Source organism: Cynocephalus volans, chromosome X (assembly GCF_027409185.1).
Source record: "Cynocephalus volans isolate mCynVol1 chromosome X, mCynVol1.pri, whole genome shotgun sequence".
Lineage (NCBI taxonomy): Eukaryota > Metazoa > Chordata > Mammalia > Dermoptera > Cynocephalidae > Cynocephalus > Cynocephalus volans.
In genome coordinates, this window is record NC_084478.1 from 87,093,003 (window position 1) to 87,113,646 (window position 20,644).

Sequence of the window (20,644 nt, forward strand, 5' to 3'; positions counted from 1 at the left end):
GGAAATTTGGTCTTCCTTGATCTGAAGGTCTGCATCTCTCCCTATACCTGGGAAGGTTTCTGTCATTATTTCCTTGAATAGGTTTTTAATTAATTTTCATTTCTCCTCCCCTTCTGGATTACCCATGGTTTGGATATTTGTGCACTTGACATCATTTGCTCACTCTCTTAGATTTTCTTTATTTTTTAAGTTCTTTTTTTTCTTTTTTCAGTTTGCCTGTGTCATTTCAAATAGACCATCTTCAAGGTCTGAAAGTCTTTCTTCTGCTTGCTCTAGCCTGCTTATTAAGTTCTCTGAGGTGTTTTTTATTTCACTGAGTGAATCCTTCAGTTCTCGAGTTGAGCTACATTCTTTTTTGAGGTACTAATCTCTTTGTAAATTTATTTCTTCATATCCTGGATATTTTTCCTTGTTTCATTGTGTTTTCTATTTGATTCTTCTCTTATCTCCTTGCATTTTCTTAGGCTCAGTGCTTGGAATCCCTTTCAGACATTTCAAGGGTTTTCTGCTCTAGAGGGTCTGGTACTTAAGAATTACCATATTCCTTCAGTGGTGTCATACCTTTTGGTTTATTTGTAGGTCTAGTATTTTTTCATTGATGTTTGGTCATCTGTTAGGACACTTGTTTCTTCTATTACTCTGGAGTAGGGTATGAGAGGAAAGCCTTCCTCCTCTGTTTGTAGGCTTTGCTCGTGACTCTTATATCAGTGCAGTTAAGTGTGCATTGGGCTGCCTCAGCTCCTACTTTGTTAGTGGGTGGGACTCTTCTGGGCTCATGGGTGTGCTGGCTGCTGTGGCACACAGGAGTGGTGGGAAGGCTTCTTTTGAGTCTGAATTTTTGACCTAATATTTGGTGTACCATGCATAATCTTTCATGTGCTGATAAGAAGAATGTGTATTCTGTAGTTTTTGGATTAAATGTTCTGTAGATTTCCATCAGGCTCCTATTGGTCCAAAGTGTAGTTTAAGTCTTGTGTTTCTCTATTGACTTGTTGCCCAGATGATCTGTCCAGTGCTGAGGGAGGGGTTTTCTAGTCCCTATCCATTACTGTACGGGGGTCTATCTCTTTCTTTAGGTCTAATAGTGTTTCCTTTATATATCTAGGTGATCTGGTTTTGGGTGCAGGCATATTTATGACTGTTATGTCTTCTTGCTGGGTATATTACTTTATCATTGTTTAATGGCCTTCTTTGTCTCTTTTTATGATTTTTGATTTAATGTCTATTTTTTTCAATGTAAGAATAACTATTCCTGCTCAGTTTTTGTTTTCATTCGTGTGGTATATCATTTTCATTTCTTCAGTACTAGCCTGTGTGTGTCTTTCCAGGTGAGGTGAGTCTCTTTAGAACAGCATATAGCTGGGTCTTCCTCTTGAATACAGTCAGTCAGTCTGTGCTTCTTAAGTGAGGAATTTAACCCATTTACATTTAAGGTTTTTATTGAAAGTTATTTTCTTACTCCTGCCATTTTATCAACTTATATTGGGATGCTTTATATATCCTTTATTCTTTTTTTCCTCCTTTCATTGTTTGTCTTTAATATTTATTAATTTTTTGAGGTGGTAAGATGTAGTTTCTTTCTCTTTCTTGTTTGCATTTTTGTTCTACCAGTTACTTTTGTTCTTTCTTTTGTATTCATGGTAGCAATTACCATTTTGGGGATTCCAGATTCAGGTTTTCATTGATGATTTCTTGTATGGCTGGTCATGTGGTGGTGAACACCCACAGTTTTTGTTTGTCTGAGTAATACACTATTTTCCCCTCCTTTCTGAAGGATAGACTTGCTGGGTATAGTATTCTTGGACTGCAGTATTCTTTTTTTATTAATTTGAATATATCTTCCCTTTCTCATCTGTTTTGTAGTTTCTGTAGAGAAATATGCTGTTAGTCTGATGGAGACATACTTATAGGTGAGTTGATGTTTTTCTCTTTCTGTTTTTAAGATTCCCCATGTCTTTGAGTTTTGACAGTTTGACTATAATGTGTCTCAGGGAGGACCTTTTTGGACTGAATCTGTTTGGGGATCATTGAGCCTCCTGGACCTGAAGGTCCATGTTTCTCCGTGTGGGGTATTTCCTGCTAATTGTTCCTTGAATAGGCTTTCAATGCCTTTTCCTTTCTCCTCCCCTTCTGGAACGCCCACGATTTAGGTGTTTGTGCAGTTAAGTTTGTCTGCTCGCTCTTGTAGATCTTCTCCCAATTAAAAAAAAATTTTTTTTTTCTTTGCATCCATTTTAACTAAGATTTAGGGCTTTAATTTTTTATTTTAATAAATTTATGACAGGGTCCATGTATTATTCTGCTAGTGGCAGTTAAATTTTCACTTAAGATAAATGTCAGGAATTTGTAAATTTTAAAATTTAATACAATTACTCTTCCATTTGTACATTTAAAAAATATTTAAATATTTTTCCTGAATTTTCTATAGAGAATCCTGAAAAACTCTCTATTCCTGACTTAATAGAAGGTGCAATATCTTTGGTAGCAAATAATTTCAATTATTTTCTGTATCCTCATGACAATTTATTTGCAGAAATAATACATTGCCTTGCAGGTGTGCTTAATTTATCTTTGTGAAAGTTTGAGAATATAAGTTGTTTTATTTAACAAATATAAACCTTCTTATTGATTTGATTTGTTAAGATCTGAATTGAAATTCAAAAAGGAAAAAGACACATCAGAATAAGTACATAAACAAAAAAATCAAATTAAAACAATTTCGCAGATACTTTATTACCCAGAGAATTAGGTCAGATTTTGGCAAGTATTATCTATAAATAGCCAAATAGTAAATATTTTAGGCCTGCAGGTCATAATGTCTCTGTTACAAATACTTAACTCTGCCATTGTAGGGCAAAAATAGACATAGATGATACATAGGTGTGGCTATGTTCCAATAAAATTTTATTTTGAATGCTGAATTTATATTTTACATAATTTTCAGGTATCATCAATTATTATCATTTAACATATTTTAAATATTTTTTAAAACATTTTAAATCATAGAATGTATGAAAACAGGTTTTGGGTATGATTTGGTCTATGGGCTGTATGTTCTTGCCCCCTAAGTTGGATAACAATGGTCATTTTTCCAGAAAACCAACTCTTGTTAAAGCATTAGATTTTATAACTATTTTCTTTAAAATGTTATTTTAATGTCACTTAATTGCAGATAACTATAGTTCTGAAACAAAAATGTATTGAGTTTCTTATGATATTTCTCCACAAAAGAAAAAAAGTAGATAAATCTTATATTCTTGCAGGTTTATCTTGCTGACATGAGAATACATTATTGGGAAATTGTGACAAAGTGTATAAATGGACAAACGTGTTCTGTGAAATTCAATTTGACCCTACATCTAAGTTCCTAAATGAAAAAAAGAAATAGTAAAATACTCAGGAGGATTTTATGCTCAGTTTGTACAGTCTTAGGAGTTCACAACATTAGTTTTATAGGTTATTTTTTATAGAAATTAATATGTGGTAAAATTTACTGTACGTATCAGAGTAAATTTGCAAATATTACAGTGATTGTTGAAATCAAGTGCCTGTGTATAGACTGCCTCTATTGCCAAGTATTAATGTACTACCTGAGGGTATCATCATTTTGTAATATTCTCAATGATAAAAATGTCATGAAAACAAGAAAAGTGTTCTAAAATCACATACACAAGAAAATAAAATCATGCAGAAATTTTTAATGAGGTCACTTTTGTTTTTGTCATCTATAAATAAATAATCTAAGAGATAATTAGTGTGGTGACCAAAAAAATGAAGGAGAAAAAACACAGAAACAGAAAAGATTTTTAATCAAAATAAATATTTAATAATTTCAGAGAAGTAGTATTACATATAATAGCACATTATAAAATTATATTAAATTTTAAATCTTAACTCAATGGAGAAAAAGATGCTGGATACATTTTAAAATTTACAATATGAGTTTTAAAAACATATTTATTTTTTAATTAGCATGTATTGATTGTACATATTTATTGGGTGCAGAGTTATATTTCAATACATGTATACAATTTGTGATGGTTTTTCTTGTGGCTATCTCTTGACAAATCTAAATTATTACTTCTATTTGGTAGTTGCTAAAATAATTTGTTAGTGGTTTAAGAAATGTGTCAACATTTTCCATTAACTCACAACTAAATGTTACTAAAATGACAAGTTTTCTATTTTATTGCAGTAATAATAATGTTATATGTTTCTACACTGACCAAAAATAGATAGTATAAATTAACCAGAAATGAAAAAAAATGAATAAATTCAAAATTAGTATATGTTAGTTACTCAAAAGATTTAGTATATGTTAGTTACTCAAAAGAATTAATGAACAAGAAAATATTTTAATGTGGAAATATCAGACTTAATAGTTACTTGGTGTAGTTAATTTTATATTTCAAACCACTTGCTCAATAACCATATGGAAAATTCTGATGTACTTTCAGTTCTACTCATAATCATTTGTTACTGTAAGAAGGGCTTCTCCATTGTCTACCACACTTAGAGAATTGGATAAAGGGGCAGAGGTGGTGGTCATTACATATGACTGGTCGCAAAATTGTGGAAAAGAGCTAGATAATTGATTTACTCCAGTAGTACCTCTAAGGAGAGCCATCTTCCTAAGAGTTATGAGAGAAACTATCTTCAATGGGTAAAAACAGATATACCTAAGAATCTTATTGTAAACCCTCTCCTTGAGAAGAAAGTACCACTTATTCTTGGCTACTATTCTAAGGAATTCAGTCTGAATACTATTCAGTTTGGAAAATAAAAATATGCTCAATATATATATTTTTTTAAAAAGCAGGCTTCTATGAGGATTCTATGAGGATACTTCAAAAACTTCATGGAAAAATAGAATTAAATGATAGTATGAGACTCCTCACCACTGGATCTCGCTGGAGCTTCATGTAAGGCAATCTGTTTCTTCTTCCCTGTAGCTCCCACTAGGACCCTGTGCTCACATGACTGAATGGCAGCTGCTTAAGTTCTTGGAGAAATTGTGAAAAATCAGAACGTAAAATCAAACTAAAATTCATGTACGTGAAAAGGGGGGTTTAGGTGAACACTAACTTATAAGGTCCTTGGAATTTTAATTTACTTAAAAAGAAAAAAAGTACCTGGAGATGAGTGCCAGCACACATGGCCTGACACACAGAGGTGAACCCAGCAGAAAAGCCTGGTGCTGGGGCTCATTCTTTGACCACAGATTCTGGAACAGGACCCAAGGTGGTTTAACATAAAAATCACCACACCTACTGTCAAACTAAGACAAATCACCACCACAGTAGCAACCAGGGCCACTCCACAGCCAACCTCAGTGTAACAGAAGAAGCAAACCCTCTCCCAAATGACCAAATGTCAGGGAAAAATTACTAGAAGTAAAAATAAACAAGAAGAAATGACACCACAGAAAGAACACAGTAATGCTCCAAAGTGACACTCCATGGAACAGGGAATCCTTGAAATGTCTGAAAAAGAATTCTCAGCAATGATCCTAAGAAAACTTGAAGAAATAAATGAAGACTCAATTAGAGAACACAATGAAACAAGAAAAAATATCTAGAATGTGAAAAAGAAAATCTATAGAGATTAGTACATTAAAAAAGAGTGTAGCAGATCTCCTAGAAATGAAAGATTCACTCAATGAAAAAAAAAAAAAAAAAAAAAAAAAAAAAGCACAACTGAGAGCATGAGCAGCAGGGTAGAGCAAGTGGAATAAACAATTTCTGAGCTTGAGAATGGTCTTTTTTAAATAACTCAAGCAGACAAAAAAGGAACATTAAAAATAACTAGGAAAATCTAAGCTAGAGAGCAGACAACCTCAAGTGCTCTAACATCAGACTATGGGGTATTCCAGAATGGGAGGAGAAAGGAAAAGGTATTGAAAACCTATTCAAGAAAACTTCCCAGGTGTAGGGCCAGATACAGACCTTAAGATCCATGAAATGCAAAGGTCTCCAAGCAGATTCAATCCCAAAAGATCCTCCCCAAGACACATTATAGTTAAATCTGTAAAGCTCAAAGACAGAGAATTTTACAAGCAGCAAGAGAAAAGCATCAGGAAACTTATAGGGGAACCCACACAAACAAACTGCAGACTTTTCCACCAAAGTCTACAGGCCAGAAAAAAAGTGGAATGATATATTCAAAACACTAAAAGAAAAAAAAAAACTGCAGGCAAAAATTCTTTACCCAGCAAGGATCTCCTCAGAAATGAGGGAGAAATAGTGTATTTCCCAGACAAACAAAAGTTGTGGGCATTCAGAACCACACCACCAGCCCTGCAAGAAATTCTCATGGGAGTCCCTCATCTGAAATCTGAATAATGGTGACCACTGTCACAAATACACAGGAAAGAGCAAAACCCACCATTAAAACAAAAATGCCAGCAAGAAAGAGAAAGAAGCTAAATCATACCACCTTAAATTTCCAACTAACGTTGAAGAAGAGAAAATAATGATCAAAAGATATTTAAACCTCTGTAGAGATAGGGCTAGGGTCTGGAGCTCACAGACCCCCTGAGCCCATTCACAAACCCTCCACATGCAGGTCTATGAGCTAGGTAACCAGAAAAAAAGGTCCTTGGAGCCTTGGCTGAAGTAGGAATAGTCTTTATTCAGCACACACATGTCTAGGAGCTAGGCAGTACAAAGAGAAACTCAGAAACTCAACTGCTACTGGCAAAGTTCAAAGAAAAACTGAGCAGCTGCCAGCAGAGCAAATATGCTCTATTTTTAGACGTGAGCTCTCTGCTGGCCAACCTCCTTCACAAATTGAAGAACACAGAATAGCAATTAACTAGAAAGATACATGGGTGCACTAACTCTACCCACACACAACTTGTTTACAAGAAATGTGGAGGGAGCCTGACTAAATTGTTCTATTTTCCACACAACCATCTAAACAAGAAGCAATTAAATTACAGGAATTAAGCAACACTTGTCAATAACTACCCTAAATGTGAATGGACTAAACTCCCCATTCAAAAGACACAAACTGACTGACTGGATTAAAAAGTTAGACCCAAGTATATGCGGTCATCAAGAGAGCCACCTCACCTGTAGAGACACACATAGACTAAAAGTGAAGGGATGGAAAAAGACATCCCATGCAAATAGAAACCAAAAAACGAGCAGAAGTAGCTATTCTTATATCAGACAAAAAAGACTTTAAACTGAGAAAGATAAAAAGAGACAAAGAAGGCCACTATATAATGACAAAGGTATCTATCCAGATAGAAAACATAACAATCATAAATATGTATGCACCCAATACTGGAGCACCCAGACATATAAAGCAAACACTCTTAGACCTAAAAAAAAAAAAAAAAAAGGAATAGGCACTAATACATTAATAGTGGGTTATCTGAACACCCTTCTCTCAGTATTGGACAGATCTTCCAGGCAAGAAGTCAACAAAGAGACACAGGATTCATTCTACACTTTAGACGAATTGGACGTGGCAGATATATACAGAACATTTCACCCAATAACTAAAGAATATACTTTTTTCTCATCTGCTCATGGAACATTCTCCAGTATAGGCTACATTTTAGGTCACAAATCTAGTCTCAGCAAATTTTTTAAAAAATAAAATCATTCCAAGTAACTTTTCAGATGACAATGGACTAAAACTGGAAATAAATAATAAGCAAAGCTCTGGAAACTATACAAATACATGTAAGCTAAATAAGAGGCTCCTGAATGACCTGTGAGTCCAACAAGAAATTAAAAAGGAAATAAAAAATTCTCTAGAAACTAATGAAAATAAAGATACATCATACCAAAACCTGTGGGATATTGCAAAAGCAGTACTATGAGCCAAATTTATTGCAATAAATGCTTTCATCAGAAGAATGGAAAGACTTCAAATAAACAACCTAACACTACACCTCAAAGAACTTGAAAAACAACAGCAATCCAAACCTAAATTTAGTAGACAGAAAAAAATAATTATGGTCAGAGAAGAAGTAAATGAAATAGAGACCCAAATAACAACAGAAAAGATCAACAAAAGAAAATTTTGGTTTTCTGAGAAGATAAGTAAAATAGGCAAACCATTAGCTAGGTTAACAAAAAGGAAGAAGAGAGAAGACCCAAATAACATAAATCAGAAATGAAAAGGTAGACATTATAACCAATGCCACAGAAATACAAGGAATCATTACACACTGTTATAAACAACTGTATGAGAACAAATAAGGAAATCTGGAAGATATGGATAAGTTTCTGGACACATACAATCTACCAAGACTGAACCAAGAAGAGATAGAAAACCTGAACAGACCAATAACAAGCAAGGAGATTGAAATGGTAATCTGAAATCTTCCAACAAATAAAAGTCCAGGTCTGGATGGTTTTACAACTCAATTCTATCAAACTCTTAAAGAGAAGTTAATGCCAATTCTCCTTAAAATATTCCAAAAAATTGAAACAGACGCTACCCCCCTAAACTCATTCTATGAGGCCAGCATAACTCTGATAACAAAACCCGACAAACACACAACAATAAAAGAAAATTACAAGCCAATTGAACCTAGATGCAAAAATCCTCAGCAAAATATTAGCAATCAGAATACAGCAACATATTAAAAATATTAAACACTATGATCAAGTGGGATACTTCCCAAAGATGCAAGGATGTTTAAACATATGAAATCAATAAATGTGATACATCACGACAAACTCCAGGACAAAGACCATATGATTATCTCAATAGATCCTGAAAAAAACATTGACAAAAGTCAACCTCCCTTCATGATAAAGACTCTCCATGAACTAGATATAGAAGGAAAGTATCTCAACACAATAAAACCATTTATGACAAGACCACTGCCAGTATCATTTAAGTGGGGAAAAAATAAGGGCCTTTCTCTTAAGAAGAGGAAAAAGACAAGGATGCCCACTCTCACCATTTGTATTTAACATAGTACTGGAGGCACTAGCCATAGCAATCAAGAAAGAGAAAGAAATAAAGGGAATCCAGATTGGAAAAGATGACATCAAACTTTCTCTACTTGCAAATGACATGATAGTATATACAGGAAAACCTAAAGACTCTATCAGAAAGCTCCTAGACATGGTAAATAACTTCAATAACATTCCAGGACCCAAAATAAATGCCCCCAAATCAGTTGCATTTCTATACTCAAATAATGAATTAACAGAAAGAGAAATAAAGTAATTCAATTTAAAATTGTCACACACACAAAATAAAATAACTAGGGATCAATTTATCCAAGGAAGTGAAAGTACTCGACAATGAGAACTACGAACCACTTCTGAAAGAAATTAATGAAAACACAAAAAGATGGAAAGATATTCCATGCTCTTAGATTGTAAGAATTGACATTGTGAAAATTTCTATAATATCCATAGTGATCTACAGATTCGATGCAATCCCGATCTAAATACCAATAACATTCTTCACAGAAATGGAAAAAAAAAACTATTTTACCTTTAATATGGAACAGCAAAAGACCCCGAATAGCCAAAGCAATCCTGAGCAAAAAAAAAATAAAATAAAGCTGGAGGCATAACACTACCTGACTTCAAATTATACTACAAAGCTATTGTAACTAAACAGCATGGTATTGGTACAAAAATAGATATTCAGACCCGTGGAGTAGAACTGAGAACCCAGAAATCACCTGTCAAGATTACAACAAACTGATATTGGGCAAAGGCAACAAAAATCTACATTGGGGAAACAAAGGCCTCTTCAACAAGTGGTGCTGGGAAAACTGGATATCCATATGCAGAAGAACGAAGCGATATACACTTCTCACCATACACTAAAATCAACTCAAAATGGATTAAAGACCTAAGTATAAGACCTGAAATGGTAAAATTACTAAGGAAAAATATAGGTGAAACAGTTTAGCAATTAAGTCTATGCACAGGCTTTATGAACATGAGCCTGAAAGCACAAGCAGCAAAAGAAAAAATAAACAAATGTGACTATATCAAACTAAAAAGCTTCTGAACAGGAAAGGAAACAATCAACAGAGTGAAACATCAACTTACAGAGTGGGAGAAAATTTTTGCTAACTATGCATCCAACAAAGGACTAATATCCAGAATATACATGAAACTCAAGCAATTACACAGTAAAAATACAAATAACCCAATTAAAAAATGGGCAAAGGAGTTGAATAGACATTTTTCAAAGACATACAAATGGCCAACAGGTACATGAAAAAATGCTCAACATCACTAGTCCTTAGGGAAATGCAAATTAAAACCACATTGAGATATCAGCTCACCCCTGTTAGACAGGCTTTAATAAAAAAGATGGAGAATAACAAATGCTCGAGGGTGTAGAGAGAAGGGAACACTCCTACACTGTTGGTGGGACTGTAAATTATTACAACCACTATTGAAAACAGTGTGGAGATTTCTCAAACACCTACAGATAGATCTTCCATATGATATAGCAATCCCACTTTTGGGTATATACCCAGAGGAATGGAAATTATCATGTTGAAGGGATACCTGCACTCCCATGTTCATCACAGCTCTGTTTACAATAGCCAAGATATGGGGCCAACCTTAATGTCCATTGATGGATAACTGGATAAGGAAACTGGTATATATACACTGTGGAATACTACTCTGCCACAAAAAAGAAAGAAATACCCCCATTTGCAACAACATGGATAAGCCTAGAGAAACCTATGTTTAGTGAAATAAGCAGAGCATAGAGGGATAAATACTGCATATACTCACTCATATATGGAATGTACAAGAGAAAGAAAGAAGGAAAGAAAGACCATAGTATTGTATTGGTCTTGCAGAGGGAGAGAACATTCCTTGGGCTACAAAGTGGAGTGGGGGGGGGGAATGGGGAGTGGGAGGGAGGTTGGGGATAATTTCGTAGGTTACATGGGGTACGAAAACAATTTCTGGTCATGGGTATGCTGCCAGTATGAATCTGGCCCTCACATCATGGGCAATGAGGGGTGACAATCAGCTTTGTTTCTCATGAATATTCATTATAAAAACAAATTTTAAAAAGATAATATGAATCTTTTCTTGAAATTTTGATGTGCCCTCATATTTTGAACATTTTTCTAATATTAAAATTGATATATGAACAATTACATGAAGAAAAAATATTCTGAATTAAATAAATTTTGTACATTCTGCCCAAGTTTTAGAGGAAATACCATGTCATCGTTCTTGAGAATGTTTCACAAAAATAAATCAAGTACAAGTTGTAAAATTAAAATTTTGATTTGATATCTTTACTGCTATAATTTGTTTTCTTATCAATGCTTTCATGATTCCTATAAGTGTTACTAATTCACATATTTATTTTTATTCATCTCAATGTATTTTTAATTTCCCTTGTAATTTTTTCTTTGGCTTTTGGTTGTTTAAAAGTGAGTTGATGAATTTTGAAATAGTATTTAATTTTCCAGATATCCTTCTGTTGTTAATTTCTAGTTTTATTCCATCACGATAAGAAAAAAAATAATTTGTATGATTTTGATCTTTTATAAATGTAGCAAGACTACATATGTCTATGCTGGAGAATGTTTCAAGCACATTTGAGAAAAGTGTGTATTTTGCTGTTGTTTGATAGAGTGTTTTATATGTTTGTTAGGTCTAATTGGTTTGTAGTGCCATTCAAGTCCTCTATTCATTTTTTTTCCTTTAATATTCTATCTTATGTTTATTGAAAGTGGAGTATGGAAATCTCCAATTATTATTATAGACCTCTCTATTTCTCTTTTCAGTTTCTTCAGGGTTTACTTCATATACTTTAGGGTTCTATTGTTAGATTCATATATGTTTCAACTGTTATATCTTCTGGATGGATTAACACTTTCATCAATATATGATACCTTTCTTGTCTCCTCTGCCAATTTTTTTTACTTAACATCAATTTTGTCTGATATTAGTATAGCCACCCCAGCTCTTTTTTGGTCCGTATTTTTATTGAAAATTTTTCCCATCCTTCACTTTCAACCTATTTTTGTCTTTGGATATAAAATGAGTCACTGTAGAAAGCACATAGCTTTATTTTATAATCTTTTATCTATTCTGGTAATCTATGCCTTTTAATGTAAATACTCATAGGGAAGGTATTGTTTACCATTTTTAAATTGTTTTCTATATATCTTATATATATTTTACTCTTCATTTAGTTTGCTACTGTTTTCTTTTGTGTTTTATTTTTTCTAGATGAGATTCCATTTTTGTTTATGGAACTATATTTTAAAATTATTTTCTTAATGGTTTCTCTGCAGATTACACCTTAATATTACATATTAACATCTTAATATGTAAAAATATAGTGTGAATTAATGCTGACAGTTTCAATAGCATAAAAAATATTCCTATATGATTCTGTTCCTCAGCTTTATGTTGTTTTGTCATGAATTACAACTTTATACATTGAGCCCATTAACATGGATTTATAATTATCATTTTATGTATCTTTCTTTTAAATCACACAGACATAAAAAGAAGTGACAAACCAAAATACAGTAATACAAAATAACAAACCACTTCTTTATCATTATTTTTTAAATAAGTAAAAATAATGTTAGTATGAATACACTAAACCACTACCATTAGTACCACAATCTAGCAGATTAACTCAACATCCTGCTCTATTTGATACTGTCCTGCAGAAGAACAGAACTGATTTCAATTTTAAACTTAGAAACAAAACAAAAGGAGACCAAATTTCACCATGGCCCTTCAGCAAAGAACACAAGTAATTTGCTAGAGCTGCCAGGGACCAGTGTATGGCAAGAGACAAGGGCTTTTGGATCCCCAGGCAAGGCCTATGGCATATGGGGTTGTGGGTGGGAAATCTTGAAGGAACCAAGACTCTGGGTCCTGTGCTGATCTGCCTGGATGGGGAGCAGGGGTGAAGGAGGGCCTTTCATGTCACTTCTTGCCATGTGATGGAGACACAAAGATTACTTAGAGCCCAAATATTAAGAGCAATGAGAAGCCCGAAGTGACTACACCAAGAAAAAACTCCCTCAATAAGGGAGAAACATGGCTCAGCCCCAAGTCAGTATTTGCTTCAGCTTTTATTGTAAAGACAAGGAAATAGAAGAGATAAAACAACTTAATCAATCATTTGCCAAAGCAATGAAAAGAAATTGGCTATGGAGCATTCTCTAGAAAACATCTTAAACAAAGGAAAGGGAGTAAAGCTGGGTAAGAAATGACCTTAATGTTTTTATCTAATCTAGCAGAACATCCTTGAAGATCTTTGCTGTGCTCAGGGCTTTTGACCTTTGAACAATCCCTGATCTTCCTCAAATCTCTTATCTACACCAAGGGCTTTTGCCCTGTGTATGTTCACTTGTCTTTCTCAATTTTAACATTCCTACACTCCTCCACACTTTCGTCCTCTGTAGAAAACACCAACCCTTAGTCCAGGGATTCTGGCAGCTGAACTGTTGGCTGTGAAGCCTGATCAATCTGAAATTAAAGTATGTGTGGAAATCCACTCCCAGTAAAGGGTGAGTAGTTGGAGAATCCAGTAGGCCTTCTGAAGCTTCCCCTCTGAAACGTCAACAATTGAAAAAAAACCCCAATTTTACAGGACCTGCAGGGAACGTTATTCTCTCACTTCTCTCTTCACTGGGGCACAACCCCTCAAAATATGAACTTGGCTCTTTTCACAGGGATTCCCCATCTTCTCAGGCACCTGTGGCATTGCCTTTGGGCAGAAGGGGGAGGCTGTTGGCATTTGCTGAAGTCTGACCCATAGACCCAAACGGTATCGCCTCAGCCCAGGATGTGGATGATGGCTGCTTCCCCACAGTTCAAATGCAAGGCTTTAGCCATGTCCAGAGGGGAGAACATATGTAGAGCAGCTATAGTCATCAACAGCCTGGGAGCTGCCTTCTCTCCAAAAGTCTGGCTCTTGAGCAACACCCTCCTTCCACTGGAGAGAGTGTTTGCCCTTCTGAGGTTGGGCAGGAACCAGAACAGTTTTTCTGCTTCACCATGTCTATGACCTGGGGTTTAGCCAGTCCCAAATCCCTTCAGCAAGTACCATGCTCAGGCACCATCCACACAGTGGAAACCAAATGAAATGACTGGCTTGTAGAAGGGAAAGAACATGAAATGGAAACAAAACCAAAACAACTCTCCCACAAGAGTACAAAAGTAAAGCTCCAAACACTACCCTTTCCTATGTGAGGCTGATCACCCATGGGCCCCCAAACAGCCCCTAAAATAAGATAAAAAATAAAGGCCTTACTTGTAACCCCCAAAGCAATAAACGTCTTCCAAAACATGCAAAGGAACTGCTCACCCAGAAACATTCAAAATAGATTGTGCATGTTACAAAGAGACAGATGGCTTTGTCTTCCCTCTCTGTAAACTCTGGTACTGACCATGTCCCCCAAAGGATGCCCTGAGGAGGGCAGGCTTTCCTCTCAAGGCAAGGACAATGACAGCTATGGAAGGTGTTCCTTGCTGGTAACTGGGAACTGCTTTTTCTTCAACTAATATACACTGATGGTGGTCTGTCCCAGGGATGGCCTGAGCTCAAATGAGAAACCTCAGTGGTAATCCCTGGGAAACCAACACAATTTTATGCCATTTGTCCTCCATGACTTTCTATAAGAAATCAATTGCTAACCTTATTGGGGAATCCCTTGCATATGACAAGTCATTTCTCTCTTATTAATTTGAAGATACTTTCTTTGTCTCTGGCTTTCAGTTGTTTGATTTTAATGTATCTTGGTGTGGTTCTCTTTGGATTTATTGTCCTTGGAGTTCATTAAACTTTTTAGATGTGTAGATTCATGTATTTCTTCAAATATGAGAAGTTTTGTACCATTCAAATATTTTTCCTCCACCTTTTTTTCTTCTCTCTTTCTATTACTCCCATTATGCAGTTTGTATGCTTGATGTTTTCCCACGCTTGTTAGGTTCTGTTTATTTTTCTTCATTCCTTTTTTTGTGTGTGAGTGTCTGCATGATCTTCAGACTGGATAATTTCATTGGCCTACATGCAAATTTGCAAATTCACTGATTCTTTTATCCTCTTGCATTAATCTTCTGTTGAATCACCTTGGTAAATTTGTCATTTTAGTTTTAATACTTTTCAAAATCAGTAATTATGCTAGGTTCATATTTATAGTTTCTATTTCTTTGTTGTCATTTTCTATTTGTGAGATATTATTGTCCAAGTGTTCTTTACATTTTGACAGAGATTGTACCGAATTTATATGTTAATTTAGGGATCATTGCCATTTTAACATCATTAGGTATTTTAATCCACGAACATAAGATATTTCACTTATATATTCTATAATTTCTTTCACCAGTGTTTTTTATTTTCTATATATGACTAGCATTTTTGTCAGATATATAACTATTTATTCTTCCTGATGTGATTGTAAATGAAATTGTTTTCTTAATTTGAACTTGGGTTGTTCATTGCTATTGTATAGAAATATAATTTATTTTTGTATATCGATCTTGTACTCTGCAACTTTCACAAACCCACTATGGGGGGATTGGGACAGGATGGCCAGTGTATACAAAATATTAAAGAGGTAGGAATAATGGGATCTAGTGTTCTATAGTAACATAGGGAGACTACAGTTAACAATTGTGTATTTTTGAATATCTAGGCAAGATAATGTTCAATGTTGCTAACACAAAGAAATGACAAATGTGGCCATATATATGTGAAGAGAGAGAATAAATCTTTAAATATAATAAAGAATGATAGAGTGATGGGAAAATGTTTTCAGTTGGTTTTCAGTGGGAGTCAGATAAGGGGCTTTAAATTAAGAGATATTAAGGCCTGGGAAAAGATTATGACACATGTAGGGGTCATTTGCTGGATTAGAGTTTGAAAAGGAGTTGTCTGTAAATACCATTATGTCTCTCAATTAAACTGGCTACCTGGAACCTGCTAGGGATATAAAAGTTCTAGTAAATGCCTTTTTAGTAAGCCAGCATGATGTATTCTGAAAAACAGAATGTGTGCCTTGGTAACTAATAAAGTTTGTAACACCACTGGAAATAAGGAGTGCAGTGGCAAGGCTTGCATTGTGGCATTAGTTCATGTGGACATGAGATTTTGATTTAAATTTTGAGTGTCTGTGATGCAAGAGATATCTAGAGATTTTTTTTTGATTTTTGTTTTGTTTTTACCTTAAAAGGGACAACTCTTAGGCAGTGGCCCAATAGAGTGGAATAAATGTGAAGATGGGGTAATTTGTTGGCCAGGGAATTTTGTGCTAAGATGACTGCCTAAAGTTTGGCCAATTGTGTTGACCACTGGGTCCCATCCTATGTTGGAGACATCCTGGCTAAGGGACAAAAAGCTGCAACATAACTCTAAGCCCCATAATTTTTATGATAGTTGGAGGTATTATGAATACAGTCTATGAACTCCCAATTATGTTCATTCAGTTAATTCCAAGGACTTCCTCAGATAGCCAAGGGGTCTGGAGGTGAAGTGACCTCCTAAAGCACCATGGCATCTGGCAAGTGATTAAGGACAGGGAGGCCACCCTTTCCTGCAAGTGGAGTATGCTACAGAGCCCATATTTGGCTCTATTCTATAATAAAGAGGCCTCAGTAGCCATGCTGAGCTTGTAAGGTGCTGTTTTCATGACCCAAAACATAAAGAACACCTAGGTATAAAGGGTCAGAGGTTCAAGGTCTCTCAGAGCTTCCAGGAGAGTCCAGTATGAGGCCAGAAATTGTCATTTTAATGGTGTTTAGCATAGAACCAAAAGAGGCAGTTTCTAGAACTAAAGTCCCCAGGTATCTTATGGCCATCATAGGTCGTCCAGAGATTACAGGAAGCATAAAGAGGAGTTTCTAAAGCCTCTACAGTTAAGGAGTCTCTGAGGGTACTAATGAGAGTGCTAGATGATTTTAATTTGGACAAATTTTAGAGGGTTTTGTTGGAGGGGGCCTCATTTAAGGTGAGTTGATTTGTAAGTGACAGCATCACTGAGATAAAGTAAAATTTTGTGAATGAGGACTACGTGTTGACATTAAAACCCAAAAAGGATGAAAAGATGTACTTGTATGTCCTTAATGAGCATGTTGATTGAATAACTTCAGAGGAGGATGTGATCAATGTAATGTCTTACCTGTGTTCCTGGAGACAGGTGATACATTTAAAATCTTGTCAACAAAGATTCTGTGCAGTGGCAAAGCTGTTGAGGTATCCCATGTGTAGCCTGGAAAAAAATGTATTGTATTTCCTCAGAGATGAAAGCAAACTGTGGTTATTGAAATAGGCAGTGAATAAAACATATTAGTCAAATCTATACTATCAAAATATTTACTGGTGGCTGATTTAGTAGTGTCATAAATTTTAATAATACTGAATATTGATATTGGAGGGGGTGCCTAAATGGATGGGACCATAGACCATAGCATTAAGGCATTAAGGTTGGAATAATCCACCATATGGCACCACTTACATATGCGTGTGTGTGTGTGTGTGTGTGTGTGTGTAAATTGACACATTACAATTTTACATATTTATGGGGTACATTTTAGTGTTTCAATACATATATGTTATGTAATAATTAATTCAGTATATTTAGTATATCCATCACCTCATGCATTTGTAATTTCTTTATGGTGAGAATATTCAAAAGCTTCTCTTCTGGCTCTTTTATAAAACACAATAACTTACTATTTATTACCATCACCTTACTGTGCAAAATAACACAAAAACTTACTTTTCCTGTCTAATTGTAACTTTGTACTGGTTGACCAACCTGTCTTCATCCTTCATTCCATCTCTTCACCTCCCCAGTCTCTGGTAACCACTGTTTTAGTCTCTGCTTTTATGATATCTTCTCTCTCTCTCTCTGACTCTCTCTCTCTCTCTCTCTCTCTCTCTCTCTCTCTCTGTTTTAGATTCGACACATGAATGAGATCATGCGGTATTTGTCTTACTGTCTGGCTTATTTTATTTTACATGATGTCCTCCAGGTAAATCCATGTTGTTCCAAAAGACAGGATTTCTTTCTTTTTTTTTATTTAATGAATGAATAGTATTTCATTGTGTATTATATACCACATTTTCTTTATCCATTCATCCATTGCCGGATGCTTAGGTTGATTTCACATTTTGGTTATTGTGAATAAACATGGGAGTGCAGATATCTCTCTGACATCCTGATTTCATTTCCTTTGGATATGTGCCTAGTAGTGGAATCGCTGGATCATATCATAGTTCTATTTTCATTTATTGGTTTTTGAGGAACCTCCCTACTAATTTCCACAGTGGCTGTACTAATTTACAACCCCACCAACTGTGTGTGTTCACTTTTCTCCACATCCTTGCCAGCATTCATTTTCTTTTACTTTTTTGATAATAGCTATTCTAAGCTGAGTAGGGTGGTATCGTATTGTGATTTTGATCTGAAATTCCCTGATGTTTAGGGATTGGTAAAGTTGGGATATGTTGTCCCCCTCCTTAATCTTGGAGTTTCTAGCCTCCAGGACTGTGAGCATAAATTTCTATTATTTACAAATTATCCAGTCTAAGGTATTTTGTTATAGTAACCTGAATGGACTAAACCAAACCATATTTAAATTGATTCTAGCTGTTTTTTATAATTCTGTAGATATTACTTATTGTCAGGTATTATTTCTCTAAACGTTTTATGAGCATTGTCTTGTGTTTTATTATTTTTATTGTTTTGTCGAAACAATTGATTATACATATTTGTGGCACACAGAGTTGAATATCAATACCTGTCTACTGTCAGATTGTTTTGATTTGTTTGGTTTTTCTTGCTTCTTTCTGCATCTCATAATTTTTGGTTGAATGTCATACATCTTTCTTTCAGACAGCAAACACTGAGGTAAATAGTATTTATGCCTGGAAGTAGATGCACTACTTATACTTGAATTTTAGTGTGGTGTGTTGATTTAAACTACTCATGAGCTGAGCTAGATTTGTATATTATTGTTCGGCTGGTTATCTGACGTGAACCACCCACTTCAGTTTATTCTAACTAACCTTGGGGTTAGTTCTGAGACTTGATTACCAGAGTTTTACTCAATGTTTCCATTTCGCCCCCCAACTTTAGGCTTCCTCTGTAGGTATGTGTTTCAGGGACCTCTCTCTCCATGCTCTAGTACTTCCCCTAGTAATAGAATCTCCCTGTACATTATTCAGTGCTTGCTATCCCAGTACTTTGGATTGAAGGTGTGGCCTCCATTCAAATGGTCAGACTTCGTATTTGGTAGCTGCTGTTTTCCTGGGTCTCAGTGTTGGGGCTTTCTCAGGATCCTTACCTGCCCCATGTGGTAGGGGTTCCCTATTGACCTGGTCTAAATATGTTTTCTTGACCCTCTCCCAGTGCATCAAAATGTTGTTTTGTTTCCTTTCCCCAGATGAAATAGATTTCCACTTGTGCCCTGAAGGCAACAGGGTTTGCTATCCTTCCTCAGTAGGTTGATATTCTCATTTAATGGGATAGAGAAGAAGGATCCAGATGATACTTTCTGCCTTTCTAGTGTGGCTGTTACTCCCCATTTCCCAGTCTGCATCAACTACCCCCATTCTTTCTCTTTAGCACCCAGTGAGGTATATGGTAAAGAGCCTGCAAGTGTTTTATAACTCCTCTTGTATCTATGACTCCCAGAGATTCTATATATTCATGATAGTCCACACTAAGTTCTCTGATAGATTACTGAAGAGTTTGTGTTTGTTTATTGTTTTCTTTTTTCTTATTTTAAGGATGAAGTGATACTCTTTCCAGCTTTTTACATCCTAAGTGGGAGCCAGAAGCCCAGTTTTAGGAAAAAAAACTCAACATGTGTTGAAGGTACTAACCATTTTAATCAAAAAATCAAATTTACCAGAATACCCCCATTTCTTACAAGCATTCCAAGAATTACCTCTAAACCCTGGTAAGTTATTAAGACTTTGAAGGCAATCTACCTTAATAATACTATCTTTGCACAAAATTCAGGCAACGTTAGCCACAATTAGTTTTAAGCATATCCCAACCTTATCTTTAGTACCTAAAGTGAACCAGCATACTGTAACATGAATTTTTAAAAAAATAAACAAGTATTAAATATTTTATTTATCTCATTGATTAATGAGGAAGCCGGTAAGTTGTTACAGGAATGTTGTATGAATTTACCAAGAATCAGGAATGTTGAAATTTATTTGCTAAGAGGGGCAAAAGTGGTTTAATATCTCATAGGTTAATAAAATGTAATGTTTTGGTGTATCTTTTCTACAGGGTGGACAAGAATTATTTTAAATACTATCAGTTTTCTTGTACAATAGCTTAGTCAACAGAAAGTTAGAGGCCCCTATGGGATTCAAATCCTTCCAGCAACTGTTAGACAATTCCCAGCCTTTAACTGAAAGGCACCCAATAATCTCTTGCTCATTTCCAAGTCTTTGACAGTACTTCCTGACAATAGGTCCCTTTTAGCATTTTTTGGTAATGAAATAGAATAGAAGAAATTTAGTGCATTATGGGTAGTAAATGTAAACACAGTTTTGCTGAAATTTTGTTTCAGAAATATACATCTATACACACGTATGAGTACGTAGTATAGAGTTTGATGTAAAATATTTTTGTTAACTAGGGGCTGGGATCAAAAGAGTGTGAAAGCCACTCATGTGACATATT